At 41.9% G+C, this 14,015-nt stretch overlaps 1 protein-coding gene and 1 non-coding gene across 4 annotated transcripts in view; both read right to left on the bottom strand.

Annotated features, from left to right (window-relative positions):
• RFX8 (regulatory factor X8) overlaps window positions 1–14,015 on the bottom strand; it is a 257,873-nt gene that overhangs the window by 205,983 nt on the left and 37,875 nt on the right. The window lies entirely within an intron of this gene.
• On the bottom strand, window positions 610–694 carry TRNAP-UGG (transfer RNA proline (anticodon UGG)). The gene has a single exon. It is a non-coding gene; the product is annotated as a tRNA-Pro (tRNA).

Below are 14,015 nucleotides of genomic sequence, written 5' to 3'. Positions count from 1 at the left end.
TGTCACAGAGTAGGCATTCAGTAAACATTTGTTGGTTGGTAATGGGGTTGGGGTTCTATGTGGTGCTTAGGGTACTGGACTTCCATCTATATCTCATAGAAAGCTCTATTTAGGTTTCCACAAATATTTGATTCAAATTTTATTTTTAAAAGATTGTTAAATTATTTTTCATACTTCACATAATAGATTCAAATATGTTACTTACAAACACATGACATACTGCAGATCAACAGGCTAAGTGTGTTGCAAGGATAAATCATTTTTGTAAAGACTCTGAATAAATCTTCTGCCATTTTCTGGTTAAATCTCAGGTCATAAGGCTGGTTCCTTTTAAAACTATTAACAGTTTATAGCCATTTATCTGTGTGAATTAGGAATTTCTTTACAATGTGACCAAAGCAGATACCAGAAATAAACTAAAGCCTGAAGCTTTATCAGGTTGCAATGGTTTCCATAACCATGATTTTTTTTTAATATTTAATTTAAAAATTTTTTTAATGTTTATTTATTTTTTAGAGAGACAGAGACAGGATGTGAGTGGGTTAGGGGCAGAGAGAGAGAAAGACACAGAATCCAAAGCAGGCTCCAGGCTCCGAGCTGTCAGCACAGTGCCTGACGCGGGGCTCGAACCCACGAGCCGTGAAATCATGACCTGAGCCCAAGTCGGATGCTCAACCGACTGAGCCACCCAGGCACCCCTTAATATTTAATTTTTAAGTAATCTCTACACCCAATATGGGACTTGAATTTACAACCCTGAGATCAAGGGGCTGTAAGTTCACTCCACGCACACGCCACTGACTGAGCCAGCCAGGTGCCCCCTTAACCACAATTTCTATTTTTTCCATTTATTAAAACAACCTGTAATTCTCCTTGGCGGGCTTCACCATATGCAATTACAAGAAGTCTGAAGTTATAATGGAGATGTATACTAATAAAATGTTCTGTTATCCCCCTGATATTTTAGGGATTTCTCTAAGACATTGTTTGAAAGATGGGTCTAGTACTTTCTTTAAAAGTTTGTAAACTTCTGGCCAAAGGGAAGTGGGGTCCTGGGGCTGAGGTTGTGGCTTCCTGGAGATTCAGCACCAATTCCCAAGAAAACAAAACAACTGCTGGGGACTGGGCCCAGGAAGCAGCTCTGTGTACCCTCTGCACACTGAGGATCCCAAAGGTCTGCAAGTCAGTCTCACTGCCTGCTTTGCAACAGGACCCTCTCTGCTCTGCCGCTGGAAAGTCCTGGGGGAACAGATTCTCACACGCCTGTGTGCCAGCCACTGGGAGGACAGTCCCGTCCCTGCAAATCTGCAAGGGGAATTCCAAAGGGACAGAAGTAAGGGGAAACCAGGCCTCAAGCTCCTTACAGGAACCTGGTGGAGCTAAACGGAGAGGCACAGTTCAGGGGCTGCCAGAATTAGGGAGCAGCACAAAGATCCCTTCCTTCTCCTTCCTCCAGATACCGTGCCAAGCCAGTGCTGTGTGTGCGTCAGCTGCCCAACTGGGCTTTGTGCCCTTTCCCTGGTCCCTGTGAGTTTCCTTCTCACTCACTGAACAAATGTAAATTGGGTACAACATGCTGTGTTGGGTCCCCCTCTTGGGGGTTTCTATAGCCATGCTTGTCCAGGGCTTCCTAAATCTTACCCTGAACAAATCCCTCCCTTGATTCTGGTTTCCTGTCAAGCTACTGCCCTATCTCATCCCCTGCCTTTCATACTGAAACTTTTTGAAATTAAGGATTCTCTGGATTCTCTGCTCGTAGACCATCAGGTCACACTCCCCCAAACTGACTGTAACTGGTTTTCCCCTGCTGCGTGAATGATACCCTTCAAAGGTCATTAGTGACTTCCTTATACTAAAATCCAGCACCTTTCTGTAAGGCCTGCTGACAACTAGCAACCACTCCTCATCCTTGAGCTATTCTTCGCTTTTATGGCTTCGCTTGCGGCTCTCCCTGCACATCCCTGACCACTTCTAGCTTCTCTCCAAGGATTTTTCTACTTCTTGTTCTTCTCAAGGAAGACAGTTATGTTTGCCAGGGCTGCTGTAACAAGGTACTACAGACTGGAGGTCTCAAACAACAGAAATGTATTTTCTACTGTCTCAGAGGGTAGAGTCTGAGAATGAGATGTCAGCAGTGATGATTTCTCCCCAGGCCTCCTTCTTTCCTTGGACATGGCCATCTTCTCCCTGTGTCCTCACATGTTCCCTCCTCTGTTTTTCTGTGTCCAAATCTCCTCTTCTCAGAAGGACACCAGTGTTATTGGATTAGGTCCCACCCTGATGACCTCATTTTAACTCAATTGCCTCTATAAAGGCCCTAACTCCAAATAGTCACATTCTGACATATTGGGGAGTGAGGACTTCAACACATGAATGCTAGGGAGGAACACAATTTAGCCCACAGCAATAGAATTCCAGATGAAGTTCTTGACTTTTTTTTAATGTTTATTTATTTATTTTGAGAGCGAGAGCACACACGAGCAAGGTAGGGGCAGACAGGGAGAGAGAGAATCCCAAGCAGTCTCCTCGTTGTCAGCACAGAGCCTGATGTGGGGCTCAAACTCATGAACCGTGAGGTCATGACCTCAGCCAAAACCAGACGCTTAACTGACCGAGCCACCCAGGTGACCAGCCCCTTGACATTTCTTAATGCCTCTTTCCTACACCCATTTCTAAAGCTTCTCACTATTCAATGAATGCTTTTATTAATTTTTTAATTAAAAAAATAATGTATCTCATTAAAATAAAGTAGAACAATCCTTTAGTGTTTGAAAAAAAAGGTTAATGAGAGGGTATGATTTTCAAGTAACTAATCTCAAAGTTGTTTTCTGAGCTCTGAGACCAAATTCCCAACAAGTTTTCAGACACCTCCCCATGACAGCTGGTGCATCCCACAATGTGTTCTCTCCACAAACACCATTCGCACTCCTTACCCCTCATTTGTTGGCCAAAATTTCCCACAACTCTTTGAATGACTCCTTTCTTCTGCTTCACTCCATGCCCAAATATTTTGCCCATCCTATATACCCCTCTCCCGAGAACAGCTATGTAATTTGTGAGACCTAGTTCACAATTTGTGGGGCTCTTTGTTTTCAAAACTCAAGAGTTTCAAGACAGTGACAGCAGAGCATTAAAACAAGCACAGGGTACCTCAGAGCATAATCTTATGTGACTGTGAAAGTCGCTTACCCTTGAAGCTGGCCCTGCCCCCTGCATTATCCCTCCCACATCACTCTGCACTCCACCCCCACTGATGCCCTGGATTTCCACGCTGGCCTCCTGAGACCCCACATCCATCACATCTTCCCCATCCCACTCTATCTGCCTGATAACTTCTACTCAACGACATCTGCACCTGGTATCCTCTGCTCAAAGCCTTTGGTATTTCCTCATTTCCTACCAAACTGGGCACAGACTCTTCAGGCCAGCATTTTAGTCCCTGATTTCCTGACTTGACTCCTACTCATACCTGTCTGACACAAAGCTTGAGGCAAATGTTCTAGTCACTCTCTTCAGACTGTTCTCCACAGACCTCGATCTCCAAGCCTTGTGCTTCTGAATCCTACCCTTTCCATCTGTGCCATCAGAACCTCTCCAAAGATTAAGGCCTATCTCTTGCAAGAAGTGTTTCCTGGGTCTGGTCACTTCTTTCTGGTCAGCCTCACATGTTCAGGAGCTGTGGTAAGCACTTACTGCACACTTGTCCTTGCCAAGGGCTTGTGTGCTTTTATCCTTTAAACCTCCCATACCCCCAGAGGCAGGTTCTATCACTATGCCCTAGGGAGCTTGGAGGGGCTGGCTGTGTTGTACATGGTCCTCGCATGGTGGTGGACCAGGGTTCAAATGCAATAGTCTGGCTCAGAGTCTGTGCCTGTCTTGTGCCTTGTGTGGCTGATATTTGTGCATTTCTTCCATATCTACAGTAGACAATGAGGCCTTTGAAGAAAATAGATCTTTTTCATCTTTGATTTCCCTGAGGCACTTCCTTTGTCTCCATATTCAGCCCATATTGCTTATGTGATGGAGCCAGAAATTTTGAAACACTGGGTTAGCCCAGGAAGATGCAATGACCAAATATATTACCTTACATTTCTGAATACTTAGCCAGTTAAGGATTCTTTGGAGTGACAACCCTTTTCAAAAGCAATGTACTTTGGGGACCATTTCAGGAAATATATTTGTATTTGTCAATCACACTTGACTTATGAATTGGTAGATTCAACTCTGTGTTAGCTTACCTACTTTCCTTCCAACTGAGAGCCATCTGAGGGGGTCTTTGATTGGAAGGAGGTAATCCAGCTCCCTCACATTTGCCCTGTTGTTTGGTTTTGTGTTAACCTCTGCCTCCACCTAAATTCCCCCCTCTCCCCAGGGCTAGGCCAACAGAGGGTAAGGGAGGGAGCCAGATTTCTTAGTCTCCCACTATTTCTTTACTTCTCACTGGCACTGGGAGAGCAGCTTCTTCCAGAACTTCTGTGGGGCCCGAATGCAAATGGTTCTCTTCTTTCCTCCTTAGTCCCTTTCCCGCCCAAGAACCAGTGATGCAGAGTGAAAACTGAGGGAGGTTTTAGAGAGAGGGGCACATGGTTAATATTTATATTTAAATAAATGCATGTGTGTTAAACTTTACCCATAGACATTTGAGAAAATATGTCTTGTAAAAAGGAAGGCATTCTTTCCAAAGCTATTCACCAAAATATTTGCAGTGGTTGTATTTGGGTAGCGAATCTTGGACACAACGGTCTTAGCTTTTTAAAGACGTATTTAAAATTTTTGTCTATGGCTAAGGTGTATTACTTGGGATGTATGTGTTTTGTATTGAGTTGGAACATGTAGCCTTATTCCTGTGCCCATCTCCTCACCTCATGCAATTCCCACCCCAGATGCTGTTGGGGGAAACAGGAGGAACTAGGGCCACCCAACGGCCTTTGCCTGTGGTCTGCAGGCATGTGAGTGCCTTCGCTGGGCAGAAACATGGTCAGGAGTATACCACTTCCCCTTTGAGCGGGAATTCCAGGACTAAGGTGGTGATGTGATTTGACCTAAGAGGGTGTAACAAGCCTGGAGGAAAAAGGAAATGAGCAGAGCTCTCCTGATTCACTGTCTTGTGTGTTCACCACAGTGCTCCACTTCCTGGGGTTGCTTTTTGCCACAGTTGGGGCCGGTGTCAGCTCAGAGCTCACTTGTGGTTCCCTTCCTGGGACCATGTGAGGTAGGGACAGGGAATTATGGCTCGGGGGTCCTTCCATCCTGCCAACCAATGCCCCCTCTCTGTCCCTCTTGCCCCTCTACTTCAAAAGTGCATCACCTGCCTTGCTTTTTAAAAAAAATTTTTTAACATTTATTCATTTTAGAGAGACAGAGCATGAATAGGGGAGGGGCAGAGAGAGAGGGAGACACAGAATCCAAAGCAGGCTCCAGGTTCTGAGCTGTCAGCACAGAGCCCAATGTGGGGTTTGAACCTATGAGCTGCGAGATCAAGACCTGAGCCGAAGTTGGACACTCAACTGTCACTTGCCTTGCTTCTAACCTACTTCTCAACCCACTGCAATCTACCCACCACAAGCTAGCATGTTGTTGGCATTCTAGAAACGCTGGTTGAGTTACCAGATCTTTACATGCTCTGTACGCTACCCTGATTCCATGTTGCCCTTCTTGTCTCTGCTTAGACAGAGATCTCAGTAACTCCAGCCCTCTCCCACCCCTTTGCTGGAAACCCAGCCCAAGGGAACAAAAGGGGTATCACTTCAAACAACACCATATTTCTCCACCTCAACATTTCCCAGCTTCAGATAAAAGGAATGGGGTGAAAACACATAAACACAATGGAAACAAGCCAAGGGTGTCTGAAAAGTTGGATACTGTGTCCTATTTGTTCTTGACAGCAGCGTCAGAATGGAGTGAAACCTACCTGGGTCCATGCTCTTGTCACTCATCTGGACTGGACTCCTCTCCCTCCCACTTGCTCTGTCCCATCCTTCTCCACAAAGCCTTCTCAGCCCATGTCAGCCCACAAAAGCTACCTGTGACAGTGCTTGTAGTATGACCTCACTGTTCATCTGTTTATATCTTATCTGCTCCCAGATACAAAGCTCTCTGAAATCATATTTATGGACACAGAAATAGGTGCACAGGTGCACAGGTCTTGAGATTGAGATCTGGGCAAAATGCCTGGCTCAGTCCCATGGTGGTTGTAAAAGAACAGGTAAGTTGCTTGAACTGCTTTGAGGCTTGGTTATCTCATCTGTCAATTAGGCAACAATAATCTCTACCTTATAAATGAAATGAGAGATAAAATGAGAAAATACATCTAAGAGTTCTGGTGATTTAGTTATTTTCCCAACATTTAACATGTTGCCCTCCTTCCCAATACCTAATGCAAGACCTTTCATGTAAATGTTCGATAAACATTTATTGATTGATTAACAGATGGTGAGTTACAATCCATTCCTTCCTGAATCTCCTCTGTGTATCTCAGAGGGTTGGCCCACAGGAATGTATTATGGAAGGGTTTGGATATATGCTTTGGTAGTCACAAGAAATTAGAGATAAATATTACAATCCATCGACAAAGTAGTCTAAATATTTTTTTGTTTGTTACTTTTCCTATATCCAGAGGAAAAGAACATGAAAATAACATGTTTGAGAAAAAGTCCATGCCAATCAGTAGGGCTTGTATGAATTAGTATTCTCTTCCACAAAGAGCTTTAAGAAAATGTAATCTATCCATTAGAAAGTAGGTATATGGGTCAGGGATTTGGCCAGAAACAGACTGCATACTTAAAAGGGATAACTGTAAAGAGTTTGTTCAAAGATTTTTTTTCTTTATTATTTACAAAGGGTTGTGAGAAACCAAAAAGGAAAGGTGAAAGAGTCTGTGTTACAACAATGGGGATCTTCAGTTCTGTTAGATCTAAAGGACCAAAGCAAAGGAAGAGTTACTGGTAACCAGCAAGAGCTGTATGTGTTAGAGAAGCCTGCCTGACATATGCTGTGGTATCCATCAGAGGAACACAGACCTGCAGAAAGGGAGCTGGTGGAACCAATAGCCCAACTTTCCTTTCTGCCTGTCCTCCAATGTCCTGCTGTGGCTTCAACCCAACCAAAAGCCAAAGGGGAAGGGGGTATGTTGCTAGTCCATTGAGGTTAGCTTCCTGGGCATAGAGTTGGATGGACAGTGGATCTGAAAGGCAAATTTAAAATATCTAGCATGATAGAACAGGAGAAAGAGAAGTGAAGGGGAATTAGAGTACATAAGAATAGCAACAAAAATGGATACTAGAAATAAATCCAAATATTTTAGTAATCACAATAAATGTAAACAGATGAAAGAGTCTTCGATTGGAAAAACAAAAGACAATCTACCACAGTTCCCATTTATTTTTTTAAACATTTATTCATTTTTGAGAGATAGAGACAGAGCATGAGTGGGAGAGGAGCGGAGAGAGAGGGAGACACAGAATCCCAAACAGGCTCCAGGCTCTGAGTTGTCAGCACAGAGCCTGATGTGGGGCTCCAACTCACTGACTGCAAGACCGTGACTTGAGCACAAGTTGGACGCTTAACTGACTGAGACACCCAGGTGCCCATGCCATAAGTTCCATTTAACGGAGACATATCTCAAGCAAAATACATCAGTAAGTGGAGAATAGAAAAAGATACACCATTAAATACAAATTAAAGGAGGACTTCTCTGGTAATACTAATATCAAACACAACAGAATTTAAGGTGAAAATTTTTTATGTAAATGAAGAAAGAAAAACACCAAGAAGATACAAAATTATGAAATCGTAACTACTTAATAATATAGTCTTAAAATACACAAAGCTAAAATTGATGGATTTACAGGAGTAAAGTGATAAATCTACAACCATAGCAGGAGATTTAAAAAATTTTTTTTACTGTTTATTTATTTTTAAGAGAGAGAAAGAGAGAGAGAGAGAGAGAGAGAGACAGAACATGAGTGGGGGGAGGGGCAGAGAGGGAGACACAGAATCCAAAGCAGGCTCCAAGCTGTCAGCACAGAGCACGACATGGGGCTCGAACTCACAAACTGTGAGATCGTGACCTGAGCCAAAGTCAGACACTTAACCGACTGAGACACCCAGGTGCCCCAATACACTTACCTGACTGACCCACCCAGGCACCCCAGTATAGCAGAAGATTTTAAAGCGTATCTCTCAGAACCTAACAGATCAAGCAGACCAATAGTTATAAAAATTAAGGCTCCCCAAATTTGAACAAACCATTTAAAAATGGTTAACTCTAGTGAGTAACATAAAGGCTCCTGCACCTATCAAATAAACAACATACAGTTTTTTCAAGCACAAGTGGAATATTTTCACACTGATCACACTAGGCCACAAAGGAAGTATCAATACATTTGAATGAATCAACACCATAGTGACCACCATCTCTGAAAACAGTACAATATTAGTGATTATTAGAAATCCCCAGTAGGGGTGCCTGGGTGGCTCAGTCAGTTAAGCATCTGACTTTGGCTTAGGTCATGATCTCATGGTTCATGAATTCGAGCCTTTTGTCGGGCTCTGCATTGACAGTGCAGAACCTACTTGGGATTCTCTCTCTCTCTCTCTCTCTCTGCCCCCCCCCCCCCTTGGAGTCTCTCTCTCTCTCTCTCTCTCTCTCTCTCAAAATAAATAAATAAACTTAAAAAAAATCACCAATAAAAAGGTATCCAAACCATTTCTCCCATGTATTTTGAAACTAAATGGAATACTTCCAAATAGTTCATAAAGATGAAATTCAAGAGAAATTATAAAATATTTAAAACTAATAGTTTTGAGGGGTTCCTATATGTCTCAGTCTGTTAAGCATCTTACTCTTGATTTCAGCTCAGGTCATGATCTCAAGGTTCCTGAGATCAAGCGCCACATTGGGTTCCATATTGACAGCATGGAATCTGCTTGGGATTTTCTTTCTCTCTCCCTCTCTCTCTCTCTGCCCACCCCCCACTCATGCTTGCATGCATGCATGTACTCTTTAATAAATAAATAAACTTAAAAGAAAGAATAATCTTAATGAAAAAAAACTAACAGTTTTGAAAATTCAACTCTTTGGAATGCAGCAAAAGAAGTACTTACGGGAAAATCAAGCTTTAAATACATCTATTAGAAAACAAAAATGACTGTAAACTAATGAAGTGAAAGTTAAATTCATGAAGCTAGGGAAAAAACAGCAGTGATTTTAGTATTTATCTTAAGGAGTGTTACACTTAGATGGAATGGCATATATATTTGTATAGTTTCATCCAATGTGTAGCTCTTTTTCAGTGCTGTAGCTAATTAGCTTCCTTGGTGGTTGGCACATATTAGGTGCTTAATAAACATTTGGTGAATGAATGGATGAGCGAATGCCCAAGAAATTTCCTATTTTCAAGTACCCATGTTTAAAAAAATGTGAAAATAGGGGCACCTGTGTGGCTGAGTCAGTTAAGTGTCCAACTTCAGCTCAGGTCATGATCTTGCAGTTCATGAGTTTGAGCCCTGTGTCGGACTCTGTGCTGACAGCTTCGAGCCTGGAGCCTGCTTCAGATTCTGTGTCTCTGTCTCTCTCTGCCCCTCCCCTCTTTGGACTCTGTCTCTCTCTCTCTCTCAAAAATAAATAAACATTAAAAAAATCTCTTAATGGGGCGCCTGGGTGGCGCAGTCGGTTAAGCGTCCGACTTCAGCCAGGTCACGATCTCGCGGTCCGGGAGTTCGAGCCCCGCGTCAGGCTCTGGGCTGATGGCTCGGAGTCTGGAGCCTGTTTCCGATTCTGTGTCTCCCTCTCTCTCTCTGCCCCTCCCCCGTTCATGCTCTGTCTCTCTCTGTCCCAAAAATAAATAAACGTTGAAAAAAAAAAAAAAATTTAAAAAAAAAATCTCTTAATGTAAAAATACAAAACAGGTAAAACTAATTTTAATACTATATTTTATTGAGTTAATTGTATCCAACATATTATCCCTTAAACAATAATCAATATAAAAAATCATTGGGCTATTTTATATTCTTTTTTTCATACTAAGCCTTAAAAAGTCAGTGTTTATCTCATACTTAAAATATATCTCAATCCAGATGCTAACTTTTCATCAGAAACACTTGATTGGTTTTTAGATCTCCTAAAATTTACCACTAAAAAGTATTTTCAGAGGTGCCTGGGTGGCTCAGTCAGTTGAATGTCCGACTCTTGATTTGAACTCAAGTCATGACCCCAGGGTTCTGGGATTGAGCCCTGCATGGGGCTCCCAGTGAGCACGGAGCATGCTTAAGATTCTCTCTCTCTCTTTCCCTCTACCCTTCTTGCCTCCTTCATCACATGCTCTCTCAAAACAAACAAACAAACAAACAAACAAACAAAAACAAACAAACAAAAACAAGATAGGGTTGCTTGGGTGGCTCAGTCGTTTAAGTGTCTGTGAGTTTGAGCCCTGAGATAGGCTCTGTGCTGATAGCTCAAAGCTTGGAGCCTGTTTCAGATTCTGTGTCTCCCTCTCTGCTCCTCCCCTGCTTGCTCTCTGTCTCTCTCTCTCTCTCTCTCAAAATAAATAAACATTAAAAAAAACCAAAAAACAAAAAAGTATTTTCATATTCCAACATTTGAAACTTACTTAAAAGTTTTCCAATAACTGAATTGTCAGTTTTTAGATTTAAATATTAAAATTAGGGGCACTTGGGTGGCTCTGTTGGTTAGGCATCTGACTCTTGATTTTGGCTGAGGTCATGATCTCACAGTTTGTGAGTCCGAGCCCGGTTTTGGGCTCTGTGCTGACAGTGTGGAGCCTGCTTAGGATTCTCTCTATCCCTCTCTCTCCCAGTCATGCTGCTCTCTCTCACTCCCTCAAAATAAATAAACTTAAAAAAATTATAAATACTAAAATTAAATAAAATAAAAAATTCAGGGGGCACCCAGGTGGCTCCATTGGTTAAGTGTCCAACTCTTGATTTCAGCTCAAGTCATGATCAAATGGTTTGTGAGATCCAGCCTCTTGTCGGGTACTAATAGTGCAGAGCCTGCTTGGGATTCTTTCTTCCTCTCCCTCTCTGCCCCTCCCCTGCTCATGCTCTGTCTCTGTCTCTCTCTCTAAATAAAGAAACTTTAACAAACACTGTTTAAAAAAAAATCAGCTCTTCAGTCATACTGGGCACATTTTAAGCAGCCAACAGCCTCGTGTGGCTAGCCAGAAGCTATAATATTAGACAGAGTAGTCCTTGTCCATAATGGTATTCATGGAACAAAGAACTGTGTTTTCCAAAGTATTCCTCCTTGACTTGTCTGCTAGCCTATGTTAAGATATGGAAGTTTCCATTCTGACCTCAGTAAAAAGTAACTTTCCTGCCTAAGTTACTATGTAGAAGTAAGGTAGCTCTGGACTATCAAAGTTACCCCTCTCTCAATAGCCTATGAAAATTTCTATTTAACAATAGCACTGATCACTTTATATTCTTTCTTTGTCAAGGATCAGTAAACTACACTTCCAAAGATATTAAAACCTTATATAGTGGAAACAGTAGGGTAGTTTGCAAATGAATTAATAGCACTGGATTTCAGAGGACCCCAGCAAGAAAGTGGTGAGAATTCCCTGGTATCCTCTAAATTGAATGCATCTGTGAAAGGAGTGGAAGGAGAGCTCATGGCAACACTGCTCACTGTGCTTAAAGTCCCACCTCCCATCCTCCAGGGCTCCATGACAGGCCCAACACCAACACACCACACCACCTGTCTCCTCCTTCCCCTGCTTGGCTTGGTCAGAAGGGAGGGCTTATTTCAGCCAAAGAAACTCAACACCCCAATCAGGTAATTCTTTCCGCTTTGGCGTAAATTCAAGATGTGCAGAACCCTTGGGAGGCTCTTCACCACATGGCCATGCCCTCTTTGCCTCTCAAGCTTTGTCCTTTCATCTTGTGGAAAGAGAAACTCAGAAAAACTGTTCAAGGGCTCTGCTTTTGGCACTGCTACTGACTCACAGTGAAACCTGGAGCAAGTCTTTTTGGCTGAGATTCTAAAACAGGAATAAAGTCTTCCCTACTTATATCCTAGACTATTATGAAGGTCAAAGGAGAATATGTATTCTATGTAAAAATACCTGGAAAAGTAGAGAGTACTTTATTGACCTAAAGTATCATTTTAAAATCATGTTGCCTGCAAGTTTCCCCAAATATACCCAAGAAAGACTTAAAAGGTAGGTAAACCCAACAGGCCTTCTCATTTCTTGTTGGGAATATAAATTGGAATACACTTTTTGGAGGGAAATGTGACAGTATCTATCAAAATGTTAAGTGTTCATACCTGTGGAACCATAAATCCCATGTCTAGGAGTAACCAGAGAAATACGTGTGTCAAAGAAGATGTATGTGCAAGGATTTCACCGAAGCACGGTTTATATTAGCAAAAATTGAAACCCGCCTGGAGTTCCAACCATCATAGTAATAAAGAGAACTATGCAGCTGCTACAGAATGAGGGAGACTTATGTATATCTATGCAAATGAGACCATATGACATTCTGATGTTTATAAAAGCAGATTACAGATAGAATACATTAAATAGTATAAATATATTATTCATATTGCATTAAAACTATGGAAAACATCAGTAAATGACCTTTTAGGAGACAGACTCTGGTAGACCTTTCACTTTTTACTTTTGTTTCTACACTGTTTAAACTTTACATTGAGCATATGACACTTTTTTGATAAGCAAAAGAAGTAAAGATGTTTCCATCTTAAAAAAAACAATAAAATAAAAAATTATACCAAAAATGTGCTAGGCATTAGCCTAGTCATTTGAAATCATTTCATGATTTAATGATTAGTGATTAAATCATTTGAAGTGATTTAATTTTTTTTTTAACATTTTATTTATTTTTGAGATAGGAAGAGACAGAGCATGAACAGGGGAGGGTCAGAGAGAGGGAGACACAGAATCCGAAACAGGCTCCAGGCTCTGAGCTGGCAGCACAGAGCCCGACGCGGGGCTCGAACTCACGGACCGTGAGATCATGACCTGAGCCGAAGTCGGCTGCTTAACCGACTGAGCCACCCAGGCGCCCCTCATTTGAAGTGATTTAAAGATATGGTCCATTTCCTTCAGGGAGTCACAAATTAGCCAGGCATATTTAAAGGAAAAGAGCAGCTCCTCCTTACACTCCAAATAATTATTTCCATCTTTAAAAAAGTTTTTTTAATGGTTTATTTATTTTTGAGAGAAAGACAGAGCACGAGTGGGGGAGGGGGCAGAGACAGAGAGGGAGACACAGAATCCAAAACAGGCTCCAGGCTCTGAGATGTCAGCACAGAGCCCGATGCTCAAATTCAGGAACGGTGAGATCATAACCTGAGCCAAAGTCGGATGCTTAACAGACTGAGCCACCCAGTCACCCCTAATTATTTCCATCTTACAATAAAATTTGTAATTTTATTTTTACATGGTTATATGAGATCTTTTCACTATTTCTAAAACTTTTTTAGCTTTTGAAGTCCCAAGATATATTTACCCTTACTTTTTCTTTGTTCATTCAAGAAGTATTTGTGATACACCCCACAGCCAAGGCACGGTACCATGTGCTATGGTGGAACTGAGGGTTATCTTATTCTGACCTTGGGGAGTTTGCAGTCTGATGGGAAACACAAGAGATTTATATACAGAATAACAATGCAAGGGAGAAAATGACAAGTGCCCAAAAAGATAAACTAGATAATGGATTCTGGGCCCTCAGAGCACAGGCCCTAGGGAATATAACAGGCAAGAGGATGGTGAGCCATTTGTGAATGGAGGCAGTGGCCCTGTGGCATGAAGAAGTGGTGGGATTTGGAAAAGTATCATTTTCTAAATATAGAAATGAATTGAGAAATGTATAAGAGTTAAAGCAAGTACCAAAGCTTACTGCTGTTTTTATTTCCAATGACTAAACTGACACTCTTGCCACATACCTATTCCTTTGTTGTTGTTTAACCAGAGGGAAAGCATGTGAACTTGCTGCCTACTGTTGGTCTACTATTCTCCCTCTCCAGCAGA

The sequence above is a fragment of the Prionailurus viverrinus genome, chromosome A3, assembly GCF_022837055.1.
Source record: "Prionailurus viverrinus isolate Anna chromosome A3, UM_Priviv_1.0, whole genome shotgun sequence".
Classification (NCBI taxonomy): domain Eukaryota; kingdom Metazoa; phylum Chordata; class Mammalia; order Carnivora; family Felidae; genus Prionailurus; species Prionailurus viverrinus.
Note: the sequence above shows the minus strand (reverse complement) of the source record. Positions and strands in the feature narration are given on the sequence as shown.